The sequence below is a fragment of the Excalfactoria chinensis genome, chromosome 4, assembly GCF_039878825.1.
Source record: "Excalfactoria chinensis isolate bCotChi1 chromosome 4, bCotChi1.hap2, whole genome shotgun sequence".
Classification (NCBI taxonomy): domain Eukaryota; kingdom Metazoa; phylum Chordata; class Aves; order Galliformes; family Phasianidae; genus Excalfactoria; species Excalfactoria chinensis.
Genome location: NC_092828.1, coordinates 40,328,551 through 40,335,130, shown reverse-complemented (window position 1 = coordinate 40,335,130; position 6,580 = coordinate 40,328,551).

Genomic DNA, 6,580 nt, shown 5'->3' with positions numbered 1-6,580 from the left:
TAATCTTTTAGGAAACCTGTCTGACCAGATTTCTCAACTTTGGTTCTCTGCAAGTGCACCCATTTGCACCAATTTGCTGTCTCTCCTCATGCTAATGTTCTAAAAAACGTGTTTATGTTTGCTGTGTTCTAAAATAACCTCAATGTTAATTGCTTTGCCACAGCACATACATACTCTACAGCACCTCTGATGGGACCATTTCATTTCTGTTTAGTCTCTTTGTGGCTGCTCATAACACACTTTGTGTGCAAAGGTCACTGTGGGCCAGTTTCCAGCTATGTGTAGCATCACCACCTCTGTGCTTTGTCAGGATGGATGGAAGAAATCATCGTCGCTTTCAAGCAGAAGAACACTGAAGTAGTAGAAGATTTTTTGAAGCAGTAGAAGATTTCAGCATCTATGCAGCAAATGGGATGAAGAAAAGAAGACATCAAAAATACCCTCCCCAAAAATCTCTTTTTTTTTTATCAGCAGATTCAGTTTATTTCAACTCAAAGGGCTGGTGGAAATGCCGCTCTAGCTCTTATGACCCACCCTTGCTGGCTAAAAAAAGGGAGCAATTCAGGGTCAGTTTGTTTGAGAAGCAGCACACAGATAGTTAGCCAGACTTAGCTGCTCTTTACTAGCTCCTTCAGAAAAGCACACAGAACAGATTGCATTTGCTATGGTTTTGCTGCGTTCTTGGATGGCAGTAGAAAGAAGCAAGTTTCTGTTTGCTTCAGTGAAGACATAATTTCATGGAGTGTGAAATATCACATTCAGATAAGGCAATAAGCCTGTTACAAGTTGCTTTGGCTATGATTTGGCCAAGCAAGGTTATGTATCAGGAAAAGGTTCTTCACCAGAGGTTGGTGGGCACGGAACAGGCTGCCCAGGGCAGTGGGCACAGCACCAAGTGCTGGAGTTCAGGAAGCATTGGGACAGCAGACATAGGGTCTGATTTTTGGGTGGTCCTGTGTACAGCCAGGAGTTGGACTCAATGATTCCTGTGGGCTCCTTCCAACTCCGGATGGATATACTGTGACTCCATGATTCTAAGCAGCATGCTCCATGTTTGGGTGCCTCTGCCAGACCTAAAACACCACAGCCACTTGACTCAAAGCATAGACACCTTCTGACAAGACCTATCTGTTGTGAGGTGTTACAAATGGTTAATTTTGTGCCTTCAGGCCTCACATTAGAGGCAGCATCTCCAGTCCACATCTCACTGCTCCTTTGCACTACTAGATCAGGCCTTTGCCCTTCTGTAGGCTTCACCAAGCCTCATCAAACCAACACAGACCCTGGCTAATGTGGTAGAAATGTGATCATGCAGCAGTCACATCTGATCCAGATGAAGTACATATTGCCTGTGGTATGCAGCCAAGCGTGAGCAATTGCAGGTTGCAGCCTGGACATGGAGCAGATCGAATGGGGACAGGTGAGCAGCTGGCTGACCAGCATCTGTGATGCTGAACTGGACGGCCACCTGCCTGAGTAAACAGTACAGAGCTAATTCAGACACTGTGGATTTTGGCAGAGTGTAGGGTTTTGTTTTGCTTTTTCCTATTTATGGTGGCTTTGGCTGAAGCTCTCAAACAGAAGAGCAGAAGCTTGAGCAGAAACTGAAATGAAACACTTTCAAAAGAGGCCCCGTATCCAGCAGTTCCCATTTATGTGACAGCTTCCAAAAGACTTCAAGGCCAGAGCATGGAGGGCCTGCCTCAGTGTGATGAGCGCTGTATACCATCTACATCACCTGCACAAACCCTTCCTGCCTCCTAATGTGGAGAAATACACTTGCCAGGCACTATGTCAAGGGAAGGTTAATTTCATACTTGAAGTAAGTGCCACAACCTGAGCAGAGGAGCAGCTGCCACGCGTAAACCCAGTTTTAATCGCCTTTCTGCTATGGAAGAAGTTGCTCTGGTGTAACTGGAGCCTCTCCACAGCAGCTGTATTTGAAGCAGGGCATCCTTTGTCTCGGGGAATCGCAGAGTAAAGAACAGTGCTTCTGGTATTTGACAACAGTTCCCTGGATGAGCAGTTGTTTCTTAAGCAATAGCCCTCTTTGTTGTTTGCTCTGCCACTGGCTAATTGACAGCGACAGGGATTATGTGGGGAGGAGAGAGCATGTAATGGGGACATCAAAGCCAATTATTGGGTAAGAGAAACAATAGCGGAGGAAGGCTCTATTCAGAAAGAATACGTGTTTATGTAGCGAGGCTTAGCCATTCTCACCGCGATCCCGTACCGTGTTTTTTTTCCCCCTTCATTCCCAGCTCATGCTGCATGTCTGTTCTCAATAACTCCTGCTGAGAAGAGTCTGGCTTATGCACGTCAGGTTCAGCAGTTCCACCTAATTTTCCAAACCACATCTGTTTTTAACCCACCATCCGCTTCTCACAGGGCTTCCTACGCCTGCTGGCTTGGAACATACACATTCGGCACGTTCAGCCCATCGATACGTGCTCCCTTCCTCCACCTCCTTCCCTAAGTCATTCCTTTCCCAACACACGAGCCCACCCCCTCCACCTGCTGCAGTGCAAGTGCCACAAAATATTGAACCCTGCTATCGATCTCTTTCTGATGCCAGGGACAGGAGTCAGAGGGTGGACAGAAGGGAAGGGGGGGGGGGGGTTCCCTGAATCATGCCACCCTCAGAAGTGGAAAGAAACCCAACAGTATTTCGATGAGAAAGCAGTATTACTTAATCAGTTCAGGTAACTGTTTACTCCAGCCCAGCTTCCCACCCTTTGCTGTTTGCACTGGTGTGACTATACCGGTGGAAAGGAAAATGCGGTCTAGGTAAACATAAAAACTGTGCGGCCTTTCCACTTCACCCCCAGCAAATTGTTTCAGCGACAGAAACCACTTCTTAACAGCATGAAACAATGCTTAGGAACCAAACAGTGTCCCTCTCTTCTGCACTTCCCAGGACTTACACAGGCTTTTCTTAAAGATGAGCTCTGTGACTCTGTGGCTTTCAGTGCCCGTAAAGCTCCACAGGGCAGAATACTCATTTACCGTCTAGAAAAGCCCCTGCTTAGTGTTCCTTCAATTCTGCGCCCAGCGGTGGGGCTGCAGCACAGTTTCAAGACAGTCACAGTCAGGTAAGTACAATATCAGCTAAACGTGCCGATTGACCTAGATGGGCAGTTAAGCTTCAAAACCCGGTTATGAATGCGTTCTTTTTCATTCTTTACTCTCGAATGCCTATTCAGCTGATGTCAGCCTAACAAAACTCTGCCCACAAGGTAAGAAAAGAAACAGGAAAAACCACATCACATCCCTGCCCCCGTGTTTTTGTCCCAGTGCCCATCGGGCGGCAGCCATTTGGTCCCAGTGGACTCCAGCAGCAAAGCGAGTTGTTATGGAAAGTAAGCTTGTGTAAGTAAGCAGGGAGAAAGCCTTTTAGTGGGAAGTGAGGCCAATTAACGAGATGAAGTTATTCGGGGATTTCTGAGCCAGTCACAGAATGCCTCCCTCCCTGATGTACTTACCTTCATTCTCATCTCGTGACCTTTACGGAGTGCTACCATAAGCGGTTTCATAAACCAAACGGGACCCGGGTTCTGAGGTGTACTCATCACCGAGCCAGCAAGACTGAAAATGCATGATTGGGCCTACAGCCATGTTTCATAGCAAGGATGGAAAGAAAGTATCAGTGACAGCCTGACCCAGCAGCTGAATTTATGTGCTGCTCTTTTATGTCCTGTTCAGATTGAGCGCATGCTGCAGACACAGAGCACAAGAACACTCCTCGTTGCACTGACTGGCTTTACCAGTGCATCCAACATCATTTTCTAAAGATCTCTGGCTGTTTTCCAAAGAATGCTGTCTGTTCCTTGCAATATAAGAGTCAGCATCTGTCCAAATCCTAATTTCTCTTTAGCAGCTGCAACAGCTTAACTAAAGGGCATGTGTTACTATCTTGAGCATAATGGCTTTCAAGATTCAAACACAGTCTTCCTCTCCCAACTTCTTTGCACCGTTCCAGCTCTGCTCACTCAGTTACAGTCTAATCCACAGCTCCTTGTTAAAAAAAGAAACGCTCCACCTACTAAGAAGGACAGCATGTAGACTTAACCAAACAAGTGATCCAAGAGAATATCAAACTCTGTAACATCATTATGAGAACATGGAATCCATCTCTATAAGGAAAGTAACGTTTCAGGGCTGACAGTAGGTGTCAGCAGCAGGTGCCTTTCCACTCGTGTTGATCAGATGTCTTTGCATTGAAAGCAAAGGTAGAAACAACTTTCTGAGCTGCTTCAGCTGACTTTGGGCAGATTCTGACTTGTTTCCAAAAGAGATCAGCTTGTCAGTCTATGTTTCCAACCACATGAATTTCTCTACCGATCTAACTTCACCTGTTACTGATATAAGTTCTTTGCAAGTTGTTTATCACATTACAACAAGGAACTCTAACCAGATCCAACCTTATCAAACAGAAAACCTGTTGCAGTTCTAAGTATCTTGTTCTCACTGAAGTGGTGCAGAAAGCACTGGTAGTATTATGTAAACCCACAGAAATAAAGTACTACTCCTCTTCGGGTACAAAATGAACTGCTGATGAAGCGATGTGAAGATCAGCTTTGCAGAGCCATTCTACTTCAACATCTTTCCGCTACTCTGATCGCGGCATTTACAGAAGCATGTGAACTCTCTAAACATACACCTGCCTACAGTTTCTTTTAACAGCGTGCCTATGAAATGGCTGAGCTAGCATACCTTAGGCCAGCTGCCTGGTCATAGAATTCTTAGTCAATTCCTAAGGTAGGATGGAAAGGCTGCTTTCAGCTCTACTAGATGCTAGTTCTTCGTAGCCCTTAATCTGCCCCAGCAACTAGTTGTCAATACGATATCCTCGACAAAAAGCACTCGTCTGCCTAAAGATTGAAAGAAGCTCTTTTCACAGCTATAATCCCCACAAAGTTCAATTCACAGCCTGTAGGTTTGTTTGCTCTCCTGATTTTTCTCTCAACCTTCTGCAGCCATTCTCATCTCAATGTACTTTTTGCAAGTACTTGTCACTTAATTACTGAAGAAACACTGACACTCAGCAGGAAAAAAGGAAACTATTCAGACAGAAGACAGTGGGAGACAAGAAATACGGGCTGTTGATCATATTCACTAGCATTGCCAGAACACAGCAGCAATAGAAAAGTTAAATACAAAGTTAAAACTACTGTAGCCAGAAAGAATATTGGAAAACTGAAAGAATCAGCTGCAGAGAAAGGTTTCAGGTAGATATGCCAAGATACTTAGCTTCTACCAAGCAGCACTTTACCCCAAACTGCCCTCGTATGTAAGGAAGAACAAATGCCTGAATGTTTCATCACACGTAACATGAAACAACAGCATCTCTTGGTACAGACTTCATCTCTGCTAGGGGTGTGTGTGTGTGGTTTTGCTGTCTGTGGGCAGTTAGATTACTTCTGTGCCAGAATCACTGGTTGATAAGTACTCTGAAAACACTGACAACTGTGGTTAATTTGCCTTAATAAGGTGGGACTTACAATTGGTCCTAAGTGCGGGATGCAAAAAGGCTGCATTAACAGTTTTCATATGCCTACGCAGGCAGGCATTGCTTGCTACTTTATTCTAGCAATCCGTCAGTGAAACAGCGCCTACTGCTGGAAATTCTGCCGCATGGCTTTACTTCTCTTCTGAATCATTGTGACCTGAAGTTGCGAGCACAGAACATTAAAAAAAAAAGCGCACAAAATATACCATCGCACTCTGTTGAGAAGTCTCAAACATACCTTGCACCCAAAGGAAAAAGCAAGCTGTATAGCAGGAGCCTGATGAACTAGCCAGATGTGACCTGGGAGTTGAGTCACAAGACAGTGATAGAGAATACTTATCAGTGTGTGCCTATTTTCTTTCATCACATGCTTTAGAGGAAGTCGGCTGTAAAACCAGGAGTTTCATTTCTCTAATAAGCTTTGGCTTCGTGTGAGGGCACAAGAGTATTAGAGAACTATTCCCAAGAGCAAAGCAGAATTGCAATTATTATTCAAAATGGTTTAACAATTTAAACATACATGCCTTTCAACTACGAAATTAAGAACGTTACCAAAACTCTGTCCAGGAGCAGAAGGCAGACGATCAGAAAGACCAAATTCTCATGTGAATATGTACTTGTAGCTGCATTCCACGAGTTCCTTCTTATTCAGGAAACTCACACATGTCCTGGATGTTCGGATCACAGTAGCTTTGAAATTGGAATTCACAGGCCTCAGTTTAACCTTATATTGCTAACACAGCCCAGATTGGTAGGCCATGACACTAGTAAGAGTTGACACATTTGCAGTATAAGAAGTATAGCTATGAGCTCTGGTCCCAGCCTAGATTCTTGCTATACCCACAACCAAGAGCAAAAACAGTGATCATAACTTCAACTAATCACCTTGTAAAACTAGGAACTTATTAACATGACAGAGCTTTCCTACAGACTTGGAGGTGAAATTGTGATTCACAAGAACTCCTTAACTCCTTTATACGGTTGAATATTTTGTTACTGAAAACTCAATCAATAGAATAACTACTTGCAGCATTGCTTTGTTGAGATGAAATACACAGCTTACCGGCTCTG